Below are 24357 nucleotides of genomic sequence, written 5' to 3'. Positions count from 1 at the left end.
AAATTAGCTTCCCTGAGAACTCAGAGGGGGCTAGGGAATGGGTGCTGCTGATCATTTGGGGATGAAATCATAGGGATGTAAAAAATGGTCCTCATATGCTGAGTCAGCCTCTGGGTTGGGGTACAGGATCAGTTGAGTCTAGAGTCACAGGTCCAAGTGGAGTCAGTCAGTTGCCTGAATGCAGAAGTCCGAAAAACATCTCAGAGGACTAATCTGAGGTTCTACTTAAGATGGTAGAACCTCCTATAGATAAGTGGTGTTATATATAGGAGCAACTGGCAAAGACACAAATCCTGTGACCTCAGGCCACATGACTACTGAGAAGTAGGGAATTATAGAAAAGCAAGCTAGGAAAGAGTGGCTGGTAATCATACAACTATGCCGACATCTTAGCACAATTCAGGCCTCTCCCATAATCCTAGTCTTGTGGCCTTTAGTCTTACAAAGGCAGTTTCATTCTCAGAACAAGGAAGGGGTCAGTTTTAGGGAGGAACTATTATTATCCTTGCTCCAAAGTTAAATTATAAACTAAATTCCTCCTATCCTTAGCTTAGCCTACACCCAGGAATGAGCAAGGACAGCCAGACTGTGAGGCTAGAAGCAAAGTTGAGTCAGCCATGCTAGACTTCTCTCACTCTCATATTTTTTGCAAAGGAGGTTTCAACCAGACATCCTGTATTTTTATTTGCTAAGTCCAACAACCTTACAACAGATAAATCTCTTCTCAAATATTTTCCTTCCATAACCACTATCCAAATATTTTATCCTCTGAAAGTGGCTGATGGTTACAAGAGATGTGAAACCATTTCTCTGGATTTCTTAGCTCACTCTGCTTGAGCACCTTACTTTGGAATTTCTAATCTATTGTGTCCTGGCACCTTACTGGAAACATAATTTAGCAACCTGTCATGCTAACTATTAGCAGTAGGCACTTTGCAGAACATTGGAGATGGTAAATCTTTATAAGAATACTCTATTTTTAAGTGAACTTTGAACATTCACACATAGAGGCTGTTTGAAATAGTCATAAGGGCTCTAAGACAAAGAATTAGTGTCCAAGTAACAGTCTAGTATGAGGACAACATAGTACACAAAGAAGTGAATCAGCAGATACTAAAATTTTAAAAAATGGAAATTATAGAGCACACAGAACCAGTTAGCTAACTCTGTTAGCTATAGCTACAGTTTTCTGTCACTTCCTTAAAGATAAGAAAATTAAAATTAGTATAAGAACAAACATTGAACATTTACAATTTTTGCATGTTCATGAAGGTAAGTTTATTTTATCCTCATTGTGAATTGTCTGCCATTTCTAATGAATCTTTTTTTTGTTTGTTTTCATAAAGAACCAAGTTTTAAAACTCCTGCAGGTATTATTACAGGTATATATCTAGAACCATACATAGCAGTCTAAACCTGCACCCTGTATTATTATCTGGGCTAATTTCAGTTGATGAGTTTTTGAAACTGTTTAAGGACCTCAGGTACCAAGTTGAGGTAATACAGTTAAGATAAACTCTCAGAAAAGATCTAAGAATTCTACCTGTTAGAAAACAGGATTCTCTCGGGGATTATGAAAAGATAATGACCTATACACAGGCTACTTCATATCTTTGCCAAACTTCTTTGGGGATGGTTTTTTAGAATTGTAACTGCTAGGTCAAAGAGTAAGTGCATGTGAATTTTTACTATTGTCAAATTCTACTCCATAGCTGTAGAAATGTATGAGTGTCTGTTTACTCAGTCTTATAATAGACTATATGATAAAACTTGGATTTTTGTTAATCTGATAGGTGAGAAATAGTATCACAGGAGAGTATCAATTCGCGTTTCTCTCATTATATGTGAATTTAAGCATCTTTATATGTATTTAAGGGCAATTTACACTTTTTTTTTCCTTTTATCTAGCTTTTAATCGGGCATAGGCTTTTATCAATTGTTAGGAGGATTTCTTATATTAGGGTATTAATACTTTGTTTATAAGTAGAAATATTTGCTAGTTTGTCATTTGTCAACAATATTGGATATTTTGAGTTACATGCAGAAAAGTTTTTGTTATTTCTGATTTTAAAGAAAATTATCCATATGTGTATATAGTTTTCTTGTTTATACCGAGGGCTCTGATCCTTAGAAATTATCCTGGTCTCTGATGTGAAGAATTGGTTGAATCTTTCCCAGTCTTATACTACTGATTTCTACTGAATTAAGATATCTTTTCTTAATTGTTTTCTACTGATTTAAGATATCTTCTTGATCATACATCAATTTTCATATATACCTGGGTCTCTTTCTGGAATTTTCTAGTTGGTTTTGATAAGTATTGGTCTGATAAGTGGCATTCATACTCCAATACCACAATGTTTTAATTATAGTGATATGATTAAATGCTATAGCATTTTAGGGTGAGTACCTCCTCCCCAGAAACACCCCCCACATTTCTGCCACATTGATTTTGTCATTACCAGAATTTAATAGCTAGTTATTTATGCTTATTTCTTCTTGTAAACTATGTAATCAACGACTCTAGTTACAGAAAAAAAATAATTTAAAAAATGTAATAGCAATAACACCTTGAAGTAAATTAGGAAAATGGAATCTTTTTAAAATGATGTTTTGTACTAAAATATATGGCATGCCTTTTTCTTTGTTCAAGTCTATTTTTGTTACCTGAAAAAAAAGCCAGGGTTTGTTTATCTGGTAAATAACAAATGACTCTTCATGAGAACAGGTGTCAACCAGTAAGAGTTCTATTACTTGGCCCAAGTAAGGAGGACACTGGGAGTATTCACCAAAGCATTGTCTTTATGAGGGAAAGTGACAAGAGGGTATCATGGGGTAATGGATGGGGAGAGGGTGCATCATCAAATATAGAGGAGGGGTCCCAGTTGTGCAGATGCAGTGAGTTATCATGTCAGCACATAGGTCGTATGTTGTGCTAATGAAGCCATATCTCTTCCTAGGTAGAAACTTTAGCATGGTAATGAGGGAAGTTTACTCAGGCTCATCTTTAAGTTGCTAGGCCTGTCAGGAGCTGGTTCCAGCCAACAAAGTGACCACATTTTCTATCAGGTATGGGGAAGAACAGGCTGCAGAGGAGGAGGCATAAAATAGGCTGATGGCTCAAACTGATTAAATTTTGATAATCCCAGGAGACCTTCCCGTCTGCTTGTGCTTTTCTATATTTATGCTGAAACAAGTTATTCTTTCCTATTTTAAATAGAATCTTCTCTGCTCTTATATCCTTTAACTAGCTTTTACATACATGAAACTTTTAATTTTTTTGTGCGCTTCTGGATAGCAAAGGAAATAACCAACAAAATGAAGAGATAACCCACAGAACGGGAGAGGAAATTTGCAAGCCATCTATCCGATAATGGACTAATAACCAGAATATGTAAAAGATCTAAAAATCAGATTTAAAAATGGGCAAAGGATCTGAACAGACATTTCTTAAAAGAAGACAAACGGTGGGGGAAGGATCCAAGATGGCCAAATAGGACCAGCTCTGGAATGCAGCTCCCAGCAAGAACAATGCAGAGGGTGAGTGCCCACCACATTTCCAAACAAATTTACACTTCCCACAGACCAGGAGATGCCCGGGACGAAAAGCGCCAAGAGTTTTCAGCATGGCGGTTTCAGCCAGTGCCGGCTTGGCACACAGAAACTCACACAAACCTGGGCAGCCATTACAACTGGCGCCTGGAACACGTGGGAGACAGAGCCACTCATTCAACTGAAAGATACAGGGAGCCAGTGATCTGGCTCAGCAGTTACCACCCCCACAACACAAAACAAGCAATCTGAAATGCTCTGGATTGAGTTTCTCAGCAAGCGCAGCTAGACCCAGGATGGTCCAGCTCAGTGGGGGGAAGGGCAACCACCACTACAGAGGCAGTCCACCACTACCGAGGCAGTTCACACAGCAGCTGGGCAGAGCCTGTGGCAGCTCAGCAACACCTCTGCTGGCAGACTGTGACTAGACTACTCCATGCAGGGCAGGGCATCTATGAAAAAAGGCAATAGCACAACAGGAACTTATAAATAAAGCCGACCTTCCTAGGACAGAGCACCTGGGAAAAGAGGCGGTTATGAGTTCCACTGCAGCAAACTTAAAACTACCTGCCCAGCATCTCTGCATGTAACAACGGAGCTCCCAGCACAGCACTTGAGCTCCTATAAGGGACAGACTGTCTCCTCAAGCAGCTCCCCAAACCCAGTATACACAAAGAGATACCTCATAAAGGAGAGCTCAGGCCGACATCTGGCAGGTACCCTTCTGGGACGAAGATAACAGAAGAAGAAACTGGCAGCAACCCTTACTGTTCTGCAGCCCCTGCGGGTGATGCCAAGGCAAGCAGGGTCTAGAGTGGACCTCCAGGAGACCTGCAGCAGAGGGACCTGACTGTTAGAAGGAAAACTAAGAAACAGAAAGAAATAACTTCATCATCAACAAAAAAGACGTCCACTCAGAGACCCCATCGGAAGGTCACCAACTACAAAGACCATAGGTAAGTAAAGTCACTAAGAAGGGAAGAAACCAGTGCAAAAAGGATGAAAACACCAAAAACCAGAATGCCTCTCCTCCTCCAAGGGATCACAACTCTTCACCAGCTAGGGATCAAAGATGGATGGAGAATGAACCTATGAATTGACAGAAACAGGCTTCAGAAGGTGCGTAATAACAAATTTCTCAGAGCTAAAAGAACATGTGCTAACCCAATGCAAAGAAATTAAGAACATAGAAAAAAGATTAGATGAGACACTAACTGGAATAAACAGTTTAGAGAAGAATATAAGTGACTTGATGGAGCTGAAAAACACAGCAAGAGAACTTCACGAAGCATACACAAGTTTCAATAGCTGAATTGACCAAGCAGAAGAAAGGATATCAGAGGTTGAAGATCAACTCAATGAAATAAAACAAGATGGCAAGAATAGAGAAAAAAGAGTGAAAAGAAATGAACAAAGCCTTCAAGAAATACGGGATTATGTGAAAAGACCTAATCTACATTTGATAGGTGTACCTGAATGTGACGGAGGTAATGAATCCAAGCTGGAAAACACTTTTCAGGATATTATCCAGGAGAACTTCCCCAACCTAGCAAGCCAGGACACCATTCTAGTCCAGGAAATACAGAGAACACCACAAAGATATTCCTCAAGAAGAGCAACCCTAAGGCACATGATCATCAGATTCATCAGGGTTGAAATGAAGGAAAAAATGCTAAGGGCAGCCAGAGAGAAAGGTCTGGATGCCCACAAAGGAATCCCCATCAAACTCACAGCGGACCTCTTGGCAGAAACCCTACAAGCCAGAGGAGAGTGGGGGCCAATATTCAACATCCGTAAAGAATAGAACTTTCAATCTAGAATTTCATATCTAGCCAAACCAAGCTTCATAAGTGAAGGAGAAAGAAAATCCTTTATGGACAAGCAATTGCTGAGAGATTTCATCACCACCAGGCCTGCCTTACAAAAGCTCCTGAAAGAAGCACTAAACAAGAAAAGGAACAACCAGTACCAGCCACTCCAAAAACATACCAAATGGTAAAGACCATCAATATAATGAAAAAACTGCATCAACTAAGGGCAAAACATCCAGCTACCATCAAAATGGCAGGATCAAATTCACACATAACAATATTAACCTTAAATGTAAATGGGATAAATGCCCCAATTAAAAGACATAGACTGGCAAATTGGATTAAAAAGCCAAGACCCTTCAGTGTGCTGTATTCAGGAAACCCATCTCACATGCAAGGACACAAATAGGTTCAAATATAGGGATGGTGGCAGATTTATCAAGCAAATGTAGAGCAAAAAAAAAGTGGGAGTTGCAATCCTCATCTGTGATAAAATGGACTTTAAACCAACAAAGATCAAAAGAGACAAAGAAGGGCATTACATAATGGTAAAAGGATCAATGCATCAAGAAGAGCTAATGATCCTAAATACATATGCACCCAATAAAGGAGCACCCAGGTACATTAAGCAAGTTCTTAATGACCTACAAAGAGACTTAGACTCCCACACAATAATAGTGGGAGACTTTAACACTCCACTGTCAATATTAGACAGATCAATGAGACAGAAAATTAACCATGATACCCAGGACTTGAACTCAGATCTGGACCAAGCAAACCTAATAGACATCTACAGAAATCTCCACCCCAAATCCACAGAATATACATTCTTCTCAGCACCACATTACACCTACTCTAAAATTGACCATATAATTGGAAGTAAATCACTCAGCAAATGCAAAAGAATGGAAATCATAACAAACAGTCTCGCAGACCACAGGGCAATGAAATTAGAATCCAGAATTAAGAAACTAACTCAAAATCGCACACTTCATGGAAACTGAACAACTGGCTTCTCAATGTCACCTTAATAAACAATGAAATGAAGGCAGAAATAAAGATGTTCTTTGAAACCAATGAGAACGAATACACAACATACCAGAATCTCTGGGATACATTTAAAGCCGTGTCTAGAGGGACATTTATAACAATAAATGCCCATCAGAGAAGCAAGGAAAGATTTAAAATTGACACCCTATCATCAAAATTGAAAGAGCTAGAGGAGCAAGATCAAAAAAACTCAAAAGCTAGCAGAAGACAAGAAATAACTAAGATCAGAGCAGAACTGAAGGAGATAAAGATACAAAAAAATCAATAAATCCAGGAGCTGATTTTTTAAAAAGATCAACAAAATAGGCAGACCACGAGCCAGAATAATAAAAAAGAAAAGGGAGAAGAATCAAATGGATGCAATAAAAAACGATAATGGGGATATCACCACTGACTCCACAGAAATACAGTTACAATCAGAGATTACTACAAATAGCTCTAGGCACATAAACCAGTAAATCTGGAAGAAATGGATAAATTCCTAGACACTTACACCCTCCCAAGCCTAAACCAGGAAGAAGTTGAAACCCTCAATAGACTGATAACAAGGGCTGAAGTTGAGGCAGCAATTAATAGCCTACCAAGCAAAAAAGTCCAGGTACAGATGGATTCACAGCTGAATTCTACCAGACGTACAAAAGAGGAGCTTGTACCATTCCTTCTGAAACTATTCCAAACAATACAAAAAGAGGGAATCCTTCCCAAATCATTTTATGAGACCAACATCATCCTGATACCAAAACCAGGCAGAGATTCAACAAAAAAAGAAAACTTCAGGCCATTATCCATGATGAACATAGATGCAAAAATCTTCAATAAAATACTGGCTAACCAATTGCAACAGCACATCAAAAACTTATCCATCACTATCAAGCAGTCTTCATTCCTGGGATGCAAGGCTGGTTCAACATATGCAAGTATATAAATATAATCCACCACATAAACAGAACCAAAGACAAAAACCACATGATTATCTCAATAGATGCAGAGAAGGTCTTTGGCAAAATTCAACAGCTCTTTCTGCTAAAAACTCTCAATAAACTAGGTATCGAAGGAATGTATCTCAAAACAATAAAAGCTATTTATGAGAAACCTACAGCCAATATCATACTGAATGGGCAAAAACTGGAAGCATTCCCTTTGAAATCTGGTACTAGACAAGGATGCCCTCTCTCACCACTCCTATTCAATATAGTATTGGAAGTTCTAGCTACAGCAATTAGGCAAGAAAACAAAATAAAGGGTATTCAAATAGGAAAGGAGGAAGTCAAACTGTCTCTATTTGCAGATGACATGATTGACTATTTGGAAGACCCTATCATATCAGCCCAAAATCTCCTTAAACCGATAAGCAACTTCAGCAAAGTCTCAGGATACAAAATCAATGTGCATAAATCACAAGCATTTCTATACACCAATAACGGACTAACAGAGAGCCAAATCATGAGCAAACTCCCATTCACAATTGCTACAAAAAGAATAAAATACCTAGGAATACAAGTAACAAAGGTTGTAAAGGACCTCTTCAAGGAGAACTACAAACCACTGCTCAAGGAAATAATAGAGGACACAAACAGATGGAGAAACATACCATACTCATGGTTAGGAAGAATCAATATCTTGAAAATGGCCATACTGCCCAAAGTAATTTACAGATTCAACACTATCCCCATCAAGCTACCAATGACCTTCTTCACAGAAATGGAAAAAATGCCTTAAACTTCATATGGAACCAAAAGAGTGCCCGCATAGCCAAGACAATCCTAAGCAAAAAGAACAAAGCCGGAGGCATCACACTACCTGATTTCAAACTATACTACAAGTCTGCAGTAATCAAAACAGCATGGTACTGGCACCAAAACAGATATACAGACCAATGGAACAGAACAGAGGCCTTGGAGGCAACACCACACATCTACAACCATCTGATCTTTGACAAACCTGACAAAAACAAGCAATGGGGAAAGGATTCCCTGTTTAATCAATGGTGTTGGGAAACTGGCTAGCAGTGTGCAGAAAGCAGAAATTGGACCCCTTCCTGACACCTTACACTAAAATTAACTCCAGATGGATTAAAGACTTAAACGTAAGACTTAACACCATAAAAAACCCTAGAAGAAAACCTAGGCAAAACCATTCAGGACATAGGCATAGGCAAGGACTTCATGATTAAAACACCAAAAGCATTGGCAACAAAGGCTAATATAGACAAATGGGACCTAATTAAAGTCCAGAGCTTCTGTACAGCAAAAGAAACAATGATTTGAGTGATCCAGCAACCAACAGAATGGGAAAATTTTTTGCAATCTACCCATCTGACAAAGGGCTAATATTCAGAATCTACAAAGAACTAAAACAGGTTTACAAGAAAAAAACTAACAAACCCTCCAAAAGTGGGCAAAGGATATGAACAGACACCTTTCAAAAGAAGACATATATGAGGCCAACAAACATATGAAAAAATGCTCATCATCACTGATTATTAGAGAAATGCAAATGAAAACTACATTGAGATACCATCTCATGCCAGTTAGAATGGCGATCATTAAAAAATCTGGAGACAACAGATGCTGGAGAGGATGTGGAGAAATAGGAATATTTTTACACTGTTGGTGGGAGTGTAAACTAGTTCAAAAAACTAGTTCAACCATTGTGGAAGACAGTGTGGTGCTTCCTCAAGGACCTAGAAACAGAAATTCCATTTGACCCAGCAATCCCATTACTGGGTATATACCCAAAGGATTATAAATCATTCTATTATAAAGACACATGCACGTGTATGTGCATAGCAGCACTGTTTACAATAGCAAAGACCTGGAACCAACCCAAATGCTCATTGACGATAGACTGAACAAGGAAAATGTGGCACATATACACCATGGAATACTATGCAGCCATAAAAAATGATGAGTTTGTGTCCTTTGTAGGGACATGGATGAATCTGGAAACCGTAATTCTCAGCAAACTGACAAGAACAGAAAATCAAACACCGAATGTTCTCACAAATAGGCGAGGGATGAACAATGAGATCACATGGACACAGGGAGGGGAGTATCACATACTGGGGTCTGTTGGGGGAGCCAAGGGAGGGACAGCAGTGGGGTGGGGAGGTCGGGGAGGGATAACATGAGGAGAAATGCCAGATGTAGGTGATGGGGGGATGGAGGCAGCAAACCACATTGCCAGGTGTGTACCTGTGTACCTATGCAACAATCCTGCATGATCTGCACATGTACCCCAGATTCTAAAGTACAATAAAGAAAAAAAAAAGAAGACAAATGACAAGTAAGTTTATGAAAAGGTGCTCAACATCATTGATCACCAGAGAAATGCAAATCAAAACTACAATGAGGTCTCATCATACTTCAGTTAAAATGGCTTTTATTAAGAAGACAGGCAATAACGAATGCCAGCGGGATATGGAGAAAAGGGAACTCATACACTGTTGGTGAGAACATACATATAGTACAACCATTATGGAGAACGCTTTGGAGGTTCCCCAAAACACTAAAAATAGAGCTACCATATGATCCACAATCCCACTGCTAGGTATGTACCCCAATAAAAGGAAATTGATATGTCAAGGAGATATCTGCACTCCTATGTTTGTTGTAGCACTGTAAACAACAGCCAAGACTGGGAAGCAACCTAAGTGTCCTCCACTTCGGTACATATACACAGTGGATTACTATTCAGCCATAGTAATATGGTTATATTACAAATGGTATATATACACAATGGATTATTATTCAGCCACACAAAAAAGAATGAGATCCTCTCATTTGCAGCAACATAGCTGGAATTGAAGGACATCATGTTAAGTAAAATAAGCCAGGCACAGAAAGACAAACTTTGCATGTTCTCACTTATTTCTGGGAGTTAAAAATTGAAACAATTGACCTCTTGGAGATAGAGAGTAGAACAGTTACCCGAAGCTGAGGGGGTAGTGGGATGAGGGGAAGTGGGGATGGTTAATGAGTACAAAAATACAGTTAGAATGAATAAGAACTAGTATTTTATAGTACAACAGGGAGACTACAGTCAACAGTAATTTATTGCATATTTTAAAATAACTAAGAGTGTAATTGGATTGTTTGTAACACAAAGGATAAATGTTTGAGGTGATGGATTCCCTATTTACTCTGATGTGATTATTACACATTGTATGCTTTTATCAAAATATCTCATGTATTCCATAAACACATACGCCTACTATGTATCCAAAAAAAATTTTTTTTTTTAATAAAACAGGCTGAATAGGCCTGGCGTGGTGGGTCATGCCTGTAATCTCAGCACTTTGGGAGACCGAGCAGGCAGATCACAAGGTCAGGAAATCGAGACCATTCTGGCCAACATAGTGAAACCCCGCCTCTGCTAAAAATACAATAAATTAGCTGGGCATGGTGGCGTGTGCCTGTAATTCCAGCTACTCAGGAGGCTGAGGCAGGAGAATCGCTTGAACCAGTGAGTTGCAGGTTGCCGTGAGCTGAGATTGCGCCACTGCATTCCAGCCTGGTGACAGAGTAAGACTCCATCTCAAAATAAACAGACAAACAAACTGGTATTTGACCAAACAATTAGATACCATAGCCTAGCCAAGTTTACATACAATTACTCTGCAGACTGGGATTAAGACATTTTGCTCTAGAGATATTACATTTGCTTCTGACAGTCTCTTGGGGACATTACACTAATCAGAGACCTACTCAAAACCAACTCAATTTTTAAGATTGTCTAGACTATGCAAGATATTAAACTTCAGGTTGCAATCCCATGACATGCCTTGTGTACTTCTGGTTGACCCTCACTCAGAGCTTGTAGTTCTTTAAAATCCCAGCTAACTGGGCATAAAGTTGTCTCTTAAACCTCTTACTTCTGCTAATCCTGGGCTTTGATTTTTTTTTCCCACTTGCCATCCTAAATTATCAAACCCAATTTAGAAGAAACACAAATGCAGGTCAAAAGTAGCTTTGGTGTTTCTTAAATTCGCTTCAATGTTTTAAAATAATATATTATTCAGATTTTTTTGCAAAGTTTTTGAGGGAGAAATTATTAAAATAATCTAGCCGAACATTGCTTCTAGAAGCTAAACCTAAAATTTTCCACTTTTCCAATGCAACATGGAAGTTCAAACAAAACTTCCTCCCTTCTTATCAAAATATAATTAAAATATTAAAAACTGATGGAAATCATTACAATTTTTAAAGCAAGATTCTCCTTAACTTTTGTTTCTACAGAATGACAACATCTGCATAGTGAAAGAAAAAAAGGAAAAGAGTGGTTTGTGGTCAAATAAATTTGGCAAATGTTGCAATAAACTTTTTTTTTTTCAGATTTCTCTGAACTTTGTATAATATTTCTGCCTATGTAGAGGAGAAGTGCATATTTTGCTGTGCTTTTTGAACTTATTTTATCATGAAATTTCTTTTTTACATGGAACATCTCCAAGGACATGGAGCATCTCCAAGGTGTTACATACCATATACTTAAAGTTGCTTGAAAGTAATAGTAATAGTTGTATTTTTCTCTCATCCTAAGGTGGAGGTGCCTGCTCTTACCTGCTGGGTTCTGTTCTATCTGGAATGGTGGCTAGAGTGCCATATTCAAGAAGGTGAGAAGCACAGAAGAGCTAGCAGGAGGGCTCCTCTGCACGTGCATAGGAGGAACAGGAGCAGGTTCACACCTAGGTGAAGAACTTTCCCAGGTCCTTGTGCTTCTCTGTCCTACTAGACATCTGGGGCCTTGTGATTCTTGTCAAAAATCTGTGAGAGTTTGCTCACACAGGCCCTGAACACTCTCCTCTGTGAGGGCACAGGGTCTCACACCTACACCGAGTGTCAGGTAAAAAGACTGTCTAGGAGCCCCACTCCAAGTGAGCTCAGCTAGATAGCTCACTTTCACAGCACCAAACTTTTCACTGTTGGGTAGTTAAGTGAGTTTCTTCAAAGAGTCTCTACATTGCTGTTTTGGAAACTACTTAATTTTAAGTAATTCAGTTCCTAAATTTCATTTAATAGAGAGCATATTTCACTCTCTAATCTAAATTGCGTATCAGTAAGTCATAGTCTGTTTCCTGCCCACCCCAGGATTTCATTATCTATAAGTTTTATCACTGGGACCATTTCCAAACACAAACCAAAGAGTTTTTATTATTAGTAGGGCTGAGCATCATTTTGTGTTTGCTGGTTTTCTTTTTAGTCATTGTGATTATAAAGGCCAATTTAATCAATTTCTAAAACCCACTTAACCTGGTTCTAATTGATTAATGCATTTTCTCTCCATGTTTTAAGCATTTTCTTTACTCTTGCTTTTCAGAAAAATAAATGTGCGTGTATGTGTATGTATCTATATACCTTTTAATCATTAATGTTACTTGGAAAATGTTAAATTAACTAAAGTGAACATGTAAAATAAATTGAGTGAAAATGTAACTTCATTGCAATATTGAGATTTTCTTCTTCTTTTTTTTTTTTTTTTTTTTTGAGACAGAGTCTCACTCTGTCACCCAGGCTGGAATGCAGGGCACAATCTTGGCTCACTGCAACCTCCGCCTCCCAGGATCAAGCAATTCTCCTGCCTCAGCCTCCTAAGTAGCTGGGATTACAGGTGCATAGCACCACATCTGGATAATTTTTGTATTTTTAGTAGAGACGGGGTTTCACCATGTTGTTCAGGCTGGTCTCGAACTCCTTACTTTGTGATCCGTCCACTTCAGCATCCCAAAGTGCTGGAATTACAGGCATGAGCCACCGCACCTGGTCTAATACTGAGATTTTTCTCTAGGGATGAGCAAGTCTTTAATTTCCCTCTGTTCAAGTCTTTAATTCCCCTTTTTACACTTTCGTGGTTCCATGAATCTCCTACACGTGGCTTAATTATATGCAGTCTTTTGAACTTCCTGGAGTGATGCTATATTTAGTTGCCAATATTATTTCTGCTTTCTGTTCTCATGGTTTCTCAGTCAGGCAATCAAATCATCTGAAAATGCCACTTGGCCTTTGTTTCTGCATTTTACAATTTTGTCTAAAGGTATTGCTTATTTTTCTCTATCAGTCATAAATATTAGTGGGGACGGTGACTTCCTTGTCTTTTTTCTAATGGCAGTGAGACAAGAGCATGCCAGTGTGAGCTGAGGCTTTCCTTTCTCTGAGATCTATCTGAAAAATAATGTTACAGAATTATACAAATGCTACCAGTGTTTATGAGTCTTGAATCAATATAAAACGCTGAATTTTAGAATATACCTTTTTTTTGCATCTTTTCAGATGAGCATGTATTTTTTCCTCTGACATTCTAAATATTACATCTTTATATTCTTGTAAAATACCACACTCAAGTCATGATCAAGCAAACCATCTCAGTTCTAGGCTCCTTCTTTAGGAGACTTGATCAACAGAACCCAGTAGCATTTTAAGAATAACTTAGTTCCTAAATTAAAATTGGTGGAATTTAGAAATGATAGGGCCAACTTCCCAGTGGTATTTCTTCATTGAGTATAAAGTTTCAATAGGTAATGATACACGGCCTTATCAGTGCAAGAAAGTGTTCTTCTATTTGTATTTTGCTGGTTTCTTTTTAAAATCATGATTGAATGTTGGATTATGTCAAATGCTTTTCTGTATTTATTAAGATGAGCATTATTGTTGTCTTTTTTCTATTAATATGATGTTTTACAATAATTTATTCTTGGATGTTAAACAGTCACTGCATTTGTAAAATAATTCCACAAGGTTGCTGTATATAATTCATTTTATATGTTACTTTATTCAATTTTCTAGTGTTTTTAGAGAATGTCTCTGTCTGCACCCATCAGGAGATAATTGGTCAGTTGTCTTAATTTCTTAAGATAGTTTTGTCTGGATTTCGTATCATGCTAATACTGGCCTCATGAAATAAACTAAGAAGTATTCTCTCTTAATAGTGAAAGACTGACTCGTTAGTGAAGGATTGGTATTAATTCTTCACTAAATACTTGCTCAAATTCACAAGTTTTTAAAAATTAATAAGCACAAATTTTGGAGGACATGACTGTAGAAGCTTGTGATAATTTATTTTCCTAATTTTGTATGCATCTAATTTTGTCAACTTTTAGCTGTTAAATACCTTTTGTTCTTTTAATATGATCATCGACTGTTATCTTTTTATAAATTAAAAAATACTACTTATTAAAAGATTAAAAGGCTGTTAATAACACTATTCGTGCATCGTTGATGCTAAACTGATTTTTTTCTCTTTTCAGATTGATCTTTAAGGACCCTAAGAAGTCTTGATTAGATTGGATTTTAAGGAAAATGTTGGCTCACAACATCTCTTAGTGGTCTTCGATGAAGTCCCTATGGATTCTATCAGGACTCCTATTTTGATATTCACTACTCTCCAAGGTAGTAGTAACACACAAATATGAACTCTGGGTGGGAAAAGTCTGAGGTAGCTTAGTTTAGATAAGGTAAATGTGGGGAGACAAAAATTCAATGAGAGTTTTTGCAAGTTGAATTCTAAGTAAACTTTGTGAATCATTTGGATTGAAAATGTGGCCTTACTTCACTCTGTAGTTACCAGAATTAGCCCTAAAACAGCTCATTAGCACTACTTGACACTTTGTTAAATATTCAGTATAAATTCCTACTTTCATAGACAGGGTTTTCATTCTAATTAGTTTCCACTAGTGTAGCATTCTTTCCAGAAGGAATGTCATTGTGGTTGGGACTATGGATTGATTTATCAAGTAATGAAGGTTACTAACAAAAGACCATCCCAGCTTACATAATCTCTCTCCATGCTTCCAATTCAGAACATCAAATAAGTTTACCTTCTCCATCTTATTTGCCATTATTTTCTCAAATTGTGTTTTGTCCAAAAAAAAAAAAACCACTATGTTACTCATACTTCTCTTACCTAACCCTGGATTACATTTCAGAATGATGATAATCAGCAGGCTTTAGAAAACAGTATATTTATAGCAACATGGTAACCAACTTAATTAGGTAATATCAAAGATGAACTGAAATATCTATGTTCTTTCTCTTGATTCAGACAATTTTCTTCATGATCTGATTTACAGATGGAATTACAGAAAGAATTACATGGCTTGATTACTTTTTAAAGTGATTATTGAGCTCTTCAGATATTTATTGGTTCCTCCGGATCAATTATTCACATTTATAAAGTGCTATATCTAATTAACCAATCTATTTCACTTACACTTTTTAAATTGCCCCATTGTTGGTCAAATCATGTTTGACAGCACCAGACTCCATTATACAAAATAATTTTATTTCTAAGTAGGTTTCCTTAAATCTGTTTCTTTGATTATGTATGACAACTTCAACAGCCTAAAGCCACTGTACAGACTGGAGCTGCCATAGTCATTTCCTATACTATGGAATCACTCTCTATTCTTTATAAATATGGATCATAGCAAAAGTTAAGACTTGCTTTGCTACAGAATGGTTTACATTGTAGGTAAACTCAAGTGAGTAGCAAAACAATAACATTGAGAGTTGAATACATGATGAAAACCTAGAAAATCCAGATTATTTAATAATAGAATCTTAGAATTAAATGAGATACTTTATGTTAGAATTAAATTAGATAAAATCTAGTACAACTTCTAACTAAAGCAGAAATCTCTTCTGGCACATACTTGACAGAGACTATTTTTCATTATTTATTTATTTATTGAAACACAGTGTTCCTCTGTCACACAGGCTAGAAAGCAGTGGCACCATCGTGGCTCACCACAGCCTTGACCTCCTGGGCTCAAGCAATCCCTCCACCTCAGTTTCTGGAGTAGCTGGTATTACAGCTGGCCAGTTTTTCTATTTTTTGTAGAGACAGGGTCTCACTGTGTTGCCTGGGTTGGTCTCAAACCCCTGGCCTCAAGCTATTCTTCCACCTTGACCTCCCAAAATGCTGGGATTACAGGTGGAAGCCACCACACCTGGACCCATTTTTCATTTAAATAAGTTTGATAATATAAAAAATCACTTGTTTATAGGGAATCCCATTCTATCTCAAAGCATCAGAGAGGTATCACATCCTTACAGGTGAACTGGAGGCTTCAGAGCCTGATTTCGTAGGTTCAAATTCCATTTCTACTCTTTCCTGACTGGAAAGATGGGCACATTTCATAACATCCTGGTAATTCAATTTTGTGATGTATAAAGTGGATTTCTATAAACATTAAATTAGTGAGAAGTTATTATTAAAACATTATTTTAGGCAGATAGAGAGGAAAAGGGGTTCTTGGAAAGTTTTTGTTTCTTTTTAAAGAAGCTCCAGAAACGTATTTTGTCTAAAAAAAAGGGCTGGCTCTTAGGGGTGGCAACCTTTGATATGCAAATGCAAACCATTAGAAACTGGGTCCACCCAACATGGCGATCCCCACCATTGTCCTCTTGCCCTTGCCCCAACATGTGCCTGGCAACATGGCTGCCCCCACATATCCCCACGTGTGTAGAACATCGTGGAGCCCTGCATCTGCATATTGAAAGACTAGGGTGGGAGGACCAGTTTTTTCCACGGCTGTGCCAATAACATGCCTGGTCAAACCAATCCCCTGAGCACTACGCAAATCAGACACTGCCTCCTTCAGCCTCCTAATAAAACTGGCTGGTATCCTTGGCACAGCGGTCTCCTCTCTTGGTTTTGGAGTCCCCCCTCCCTCTGTCTCCGTACAGGGAAGCTTCTTTCTTCTTTCTTCTCCCTTCCTTCTTACCTATTAAACTCTCCACTCCTTAAAACCACTCGAAGTGTGTTCATGCCATTTTTATCTAATTAGACTCCAGACGAAAAACCCTGGTGTTCCTCCACTCATTGGAGCAGTATCATTAGTAAATATGAATAAAGACACAGTTAATATTATATAAACACACAGAATACTCTCATGAATACAATGCTATTTGTTAGACAATTATTATTATTATTATAAATAATTTTAAGACGGAGTCTTGCTCTGTCACCAGGCTGGAGTTCAGTGGTGCAATCCCAGCTCACTGCAACCTCCACCTCCCAGGTTTAAGCAATTCCCCTGCCTCAGCCTGCTGAGCAGCTGGGACTACAGGAACCTGCCACCACGCCGGATTAATTTTTTTGAATTTTAGTAGAGACAAGGTTTCACCATGTTGGCCAGGATGGTCTTGATCTCTTGATCTTGTGATCCATCCACCTCGGCCTCCCAAAATACTGAGATTACAGGTGCGAACCACCATGAGCAGCCAGAAAATTATTTTATATGTAAACCCAAATCTGTCTCTCAGTACCTTCCACTCATTCCTTCTAGCTCTGACTCCAAAACCATACTATGTAAAACATATCCCTCTTCTGTATTTCCAGGCTCAGTCTTCTGGGTCTTCTTTAGGCAGAGTATTACCAAAGGCTAATATATATGAATACTCCTTAAAGTCAGTGGAGTCCTAGGCTAAGATTCACATGTTTCTTGGCTTTTTGGCTGATTCACTGCACTCTACATTTTTTTTTTCTTTTCAGTTTTACGGATCTTCAGCACATATCATATTTCTTCACAAACTTTATGTCTTTATTTTAACAAAAGTTTTAGGGTAAGAAAAGTATGCCACATATACAATATATATGCACACACACACACATACACATTGTTGCCTGTGTATCCCATAGAGAGTACACACTTCTGGAGCACCTTTTCGCTAGAGCAGCTTCCTATCCCTTAGAAAGAGCAACTAAATCAAAATGAATAGTAAGTAACTTATTATCATTTCACTTTAAGAAAACAGGGTTGTTTGCATTTTTTCAGTACTTCTACGAAGACTTCAAGAGGCCAGAGACACTGATCAGGCAGGAAAATACACAGAGGGAAAATAACATACATAAATCCTAAGCATGTAGACTGTAAAGCTTTCGATATGAAGGATGAAACCTACTCTCTGTGTCCACAGGTCTTTAGTTTATGGATACAACCTGCTGTAATATGACCTTTTTCCATTTGTTTATGCAAGTTAATTCAGATAATCTTGGGTGACTACAAATTTGCTTAGAGTCTTTGTTACTATTCTCCTATTAGCTATAAGACTGTATGTAACCACCTTTGCACAAATTGTGACAGTGAAAGAAATGTGACCTAACTCCATCTTGCTTCTGACTTCCAAGCTGCCCTTGCTCATTCTTGAGTGGAGGCCAAGTTAGCTATGGGAGGAATTTAGTTTATCACTTAACTTCCAAACAAAGATAGTAGCCCCTTCCCAAAAGAAACCTCTTCTTGCTTGGGGATCAGACTTCCTTTGAAACAACAAATTAGCCACAAGATTAGTAATTATGGCCCAGGAGCCATGCAGCCAGAGACCACAAGATTCCTCACCTCCCCAATTGCTCCCATAGGTAGCATTGCTATTATAAAACCTAGGATTGGTGTTTGAGGTGTTTTTTCAGAGCCTGTATTGTGATGGACCAGCTGGCACCACCCAGGCTGGTAACCTGGTTTATCTGGCCAGGAACTGACTCAGTACAAGAAGACAAGCCCTGTAACCTCTTGGGCAAGCCCAAGAGGTTCACCTTGCCCGCTGCCTAGACAGAGCCAATTTATCAAGGTATAAAGGAACTGCAATAGAAAAAGAGTAATTCATGCAGAGCCAGCTGTGCAGGAGACCAGAGTTTTATTACTCAAATCAGTCTCCTTGAGCATTCAGGGAGCAGAGTTTTTAAAGACAACTTAGTGGGTGGAGGAAACCCAGTGAGCCAGAAGTGCTGATTGGTCAGGGGTGAAATCATAGGGAGTCAAAGCTGTCTTCTTGCACTGAGTCAGTTCCTGGGTGGGGGCCACAAAATCAGATGAGCCAGTTTATCAATCTGGGTGATGCCAGCTGATCCATCAAGTGCAGGGTCTGCAAAATATCTCAAGTACTGATCTTAGGAGCAGTTTAGGGAAGGTCAGAATCTTGTAGCATCCAGCTGCATGACTCCTGAACCATAATTTCTAATCTTGTGGCTAACTTTAGTCCTACAAAGGCAATCTAGTCCCCAGGTAAGAAGGAGATCTGCCCTGGGAAAGGGCTGTTACTGTCTTTATCTTAAACTATAAGCTATAAACCAAGTTTCTCTTAAAGTAAGTTCAGCCTATTCCTGGGAATGAACAAGAAGAGCTTGGGGGTTAGAAGCAGGATGGAGTTGATTAAGTTAGATCTATTTCTCTGTCTCAGTCATAATTTTGCAAATGCGGTTTCAGCTCTACCTCCCTGTGATTTCATCCCCAACCTAACTAATCAGCATTCCCATTCCCTAGCCCCCTGCACACCAAACACTTAAAAAAATCTAGCCTCCAAATTTTTAGGGAGGCTGATTTAAGCACTAATAAAATGCCTGCCCTTCCACTTAGCTGGTTCTGATCTTATTAAACTCTTTCTCTATTGCAAAAGCTGTTCTCAGTGCATCAGATTTTCTGGGAAGCAGACAAGATGAACCCATCAGGTGATTATATGTACAAGTCATTTAACTTCTTGCTGCCACTTCTGACAAATTGTGTTTAGAAACAAGCCTTTTTACCTCACAGAACTTAAGGTTATCATATGGCAAAAAAACTTTGAAATTTTAAAATTGCAAGCATACAGAGAAGGTCTCCATGGATTACAGGAATTTAATCAACTTTAGCAATCAGCCTATTCTACAGCCTTCTGCCCTGCAGTTGGTTTTTTTCCAAATCCAATGTGGAATGCAGTTACCCTGTTGGTTGGAACCAGCTTCTGACAGACTCCGGCAACTTATAGATGAGCCTGAGTGAACTTCCCTCATTACCATGCTAAAAAAGTCTCCACCTGGGAGGAGCTACAGCTTTATTACCATAACATGTGACCTGTGAACTGGCATAATCACTTACTGCATCTGCACAACTGGAACCCCTCTTCTACGTGTGGTGACGCACTCTCTCCCTATATATTGTCCTATATAATCCTCTTGTCACTTTCCCTTGAGGAGACAGTGCTTTGGAGAATACTCTCAGTGTTCTCCTTACTTGGGCCAAGTAATAAAACTATTGATCAAAACCTGCATTCTTGTGGAGTCATTGGTTACCAGGCAAATAAATCCTGTTTTTTGAGGAAGTAACAAAATTACTCAAAAACTATAAAGTAAAAAATATAATAAAAAATTATCAAGACAATATCTGTTAACAATTCTAAGATTTGGGAGACTCGGGGTTTTTGAACATTTCTTATCATCTAGAATATTTGGATATACCTAGTAGTTTCTTTACACAGCAGTCAAACACAGGATCTGGGTAAGTAACTTGTATCAGATTTGTTAGATTTTCTATGGCTCTCAGGGGGCAAGAACTAAGCCTTCTCATCAGGGAACCTCCACAAAAGTAAGTATTTGATCATGATAATTAAGTAAATGTGTAACCCAAGAGTCAAAAAACAATGAATCATCAGCCTAATAGCTCTGTGCTGCTCCTATGTCTAGTCTGAGAAAATACACCTTGAAATATTAGTGTGAAAACATATTAAGAATTTTTTATTACAAAAAGACTAATATTAAACTGTAGGAGCAAAAGGAATTTCCTTCCTTCCCTTTTCTGAAGGTTTGATAACTTGATTCTATAAAACAAACTTAAAATGGATTAACAGGAGAAAGGCATACAAATGTATATGAGATTCAAAGGACAGAACAGAAGGCTGAAGTATTTACACCATCCTGAAGTGACAGAAAGATGAGGAGCTTGGGACTTCTGGAGGAGGGAGAAGGTGGAATTCCCAGAGAATGATGGGAGGAAAGCATGGTGTCAAAATAAGTAATTCAGAATCTAAGCTGTTGGAACTTTCAGATATTTTGAGCCTTAAGGGAATGTGATAATGGGACCTGAGTCATGTGACAGACAGCTGTAACCCAGGCAGCTGCAATCTTTGTTCTTTTGGTAATCAATTAGCCTCTTCTTTACCTACAGTGTTTTATAAAATGTTGTAAAGGACTGAAGGGTGCCAGAGAAGACCCCTTCCCTATTCACTGTTGATCTTCATTATAGATTAACTTTCCTCTTTCCTCTCTCACACAAAGACTTCTTTACTATCACATTGTCTAAGATGGAATATTAAATACACTTTTAAATTGGAAAGGAAATGAAAACAAGCTGTAAAAAAACCAGTAGGTTGTAAGTCATAAACGAGGCTTACATAGTAAATGTTATAATCCTACTAAATGTCCTTGTTTTCTGCTAATAAGGAAGAACTTAACTTTTAACTTCAGAGCACTGACTCCATTTCTTAAGAGTCCATGTTTCTTGGATAGCTATTCCCAGCTTTTCACTTAAGTAAACTTTTAAAAATTGGGTTCTGATCCTGTCAATTATTTCAGGTTGACAAGGGCAAGCAAAGTTTGTCTTATTATGCAGATGAAAGCTCTGGGGTAGCAGCTCGGGATAGATAGGAGCCTGAGGTAAAATTTTCTGTCCGAATTCTAAAAGTATCAGTTTTAGTCTCCTTTGTGAGTTAATCTTTTCTAGATCTGGATCAGGTAGTAAGGGGTGGGGAGGGGGGGTCTCAGAGAAAGTCTGTTTGCATTCACTGTTTACTTTACTTATGTGGATTTCCTCCACAGATGCAAATCTTCCTCACAAAAGGACAGCTTGTAAAAGCTCTTCCTATGGTCTGCAGCCTCTCTGAATAGCCATATCAAAATATATTAAAGACATATATTTGGAAGAGGCATATTTTGGTTTCCTTCAGAATCAAAACATATTCATATTTTTAGGATGTAAGAGAATGCCATTATGGAGTAATCCGTATAGTACTTTGACAATGATAGGAATCCCATTGCCTGTGATGCTACACCTTACTATTGGTCTCTTTAACTTATGGCACTTGGTGAGCTTTCAGAAGGTTTAGATGAAAAATTGAAAGCAGATGGCCCTTTAAAAGAGACTTTATGTATTAAAGAAATAAATCTATTTATTTAAAATAGACTATTGCTTCTGCTATTTCAAGCTGCCTTGAAGGGAAGCCTGAACAGTCAATCAACCAGTTGATGGAATGCCAATTTCATTATCATAAAGTAGTGGCTCAGGAAAAAATAATCAGAACTTTCATGAAAATGCCCCAGATACTCTAGGGTCTACAGTAGCAGAGATGCCTAAACCAATGTTATTTGTTGTGGTTCACTGGCAAGCATTATCCTTAATGAGCTGGGTGAAGGTTTCCAAAGTTCTGTTTTCACTATGAATGAGATAGGGTTTTGCTATCACTTTTTTATCCAAAAGAGATTAGTTCATGCCATAAACATATTAGATACAGATGATAGAATGGTGGATACATAGGTACAATCTCTCCTCCAGTGAAGTTCATGAAACAATAAAGTGTCAGTTCCTAAAGCTGGGGTTCTGGACCAATAACTGAGAATCTCCTGGTAATCTGTTAGAAATGAAATTTCTCAGGCCCTACTCCAGACCTACTGAATCAGAAACTCTGAGTATGGTGCCCAGCAGTCTTTTTTAAAAAGCTTCTAGGTGTGAAGTAAGGCTTTTTCCTTTCCATCTGGCGGTAGCCATCAGGTGAGCCATTAGAGGTGCAAACAAGTACATCCAGGAGCTATGGAGGAATAAGCAGTGTGATGTCTTGTACTTTCTTTTGAGGGCCCACTGCTGGCAGTACTGCCAGATCTCTGCTCTCTACAGGGCTCCCCACCCCACCCAGCCCGATAAAGCATGCCTACTGGGCTACAAGGCCAAGCAAGGTTACATTATATATAGGACTTGTGTTCGCCGTGGTGACCGAAAATGCCCAGTTCCTAAGGGTGCAACTTATGGCAAGCCTGTCCATCATGATGTTAACCAGCTGAAGTTTCCTCGAATCTTCAGTCCATTGCAGAGGAGCGAGCTGGACACCACTGTAGGGCTTTAAGAGTCCTGAATTCTTACTGGGTTGGTGAAGATTCCACATACAAATTTTTTGAGGTTATACTAATTAATCCACTCCATAAAGCTATCAGAAGAAATCCTGACACCCAGTGGATGACCAAACCAGTCCACAAGCACAGGAAGATGCATGGGCTGACATCTGCTGCCCAAAGAGCTGTGGCCTTGGAAAGGGTCGTAAGTTCCACCACACTATTGATGGTTCTTATAGGGCAGCTTGGAACAGGTGCAATACTCTCCAGCTCCACTTTTACTAGTAATATAAGTAAAGTTTGTAAAATTCATACCTAACAAACAATTTAGGACAGTCATGCCTGCTTACAGGTGTTATTTGTCTGTTAAAACTAGTCTGCAGATTGTTTCATGAATGCTTTGCCAAATTATGAAAGTTAAAGTGCAATAATGTTTGAAGACTATAATTGATGGTGTATCTTGTTTCTAATAAAATAAACTTTTTTGTTTTTGCTTTATCTTTATTAGGGAGTTATATATTAGTGTTTAAAGCATTGTGTGTTATGATAGGTTTAAAATAAATTATTTAAAAGAGGAGTACAAAAAAAAATCTTCCAGGTGATCCAAGGAAGGTGCCACTGAAATAGTGAAACTAGATATTGAACAAAAAATTATAATGTTGTGAATGTAATTAGCAAAAAGAGAAACCCCTACATCTAAAACATTGGTTTTCAACCATGGCTCTACATAGAAAGATCACTCAGGAAGCTTTAAAAGAATACCTAAGCTGAGACTTCAGCCCCAGGGTTTCACCTGGTCCGAGAAAGAACTCAAGCATCATTATTTTTAAAAAGATCTCCAGGTGAATCTCATGTGTGCCCAGGCTTGAAAAGCACTCAGCTTTGTAACTCAAACTGTAGTCCATGGTCCAGATGCTTCATGCCACCAGAAAGCTTGTTAGAATAGCAGAATCTCAGGCTCCATCCCAGACCTACTGAACCAGAATTAGCATTTTTAATAAGACCCCCAGGTTATTGCTATATGCATTAAGGTATGAAACACTGGTTTAAAGAGTTTGTGATTAATTCCTCTCTCCTAAGGAATTAATAGCACATATATTAT

At 38.4% G+C, this 24357-nt stretch overlaps 2 pseudogenes; one reads left to right on the top strand and one right to left on the bottom strand.

Moving 5' to 3' along the window:
- LOC105723647 (small ribosomal subunit protein eS4, X isoform-like) overlaps nt 1-24357 on the bottom strand; it is a 612439-nt pseudogene that overhangs the window by 366853 nt on the left and 221229 nt on the right.
- Nucleotides 5210-23540, top strand: LOC105723637 (large ribosomal subunit protein eL15-like; annotated as a pseudogene).

This window comes from Aotus nancymaae, unplaced genomic scaffold, assembly GCF_030222135.1.
Source record: "Aotus nancymaae isolate 86718 unplaced genomic scaffold, 86718_ANA_hifiasm-v0.15.2.pri h1tg000029l, whole genome shotgun sequence".
NCBI classification, from domain to species: Eukaryota; Metazoa; Chordata; class Mammalia; order Primates; family Aotidae; genus Aotus; species Aotus nancymaae.
The sequence above is the reverse complement of the archived record's forward strand: the minus strand, read 5'-3'. Positions and strand labels throughout refer to the sequence as shown.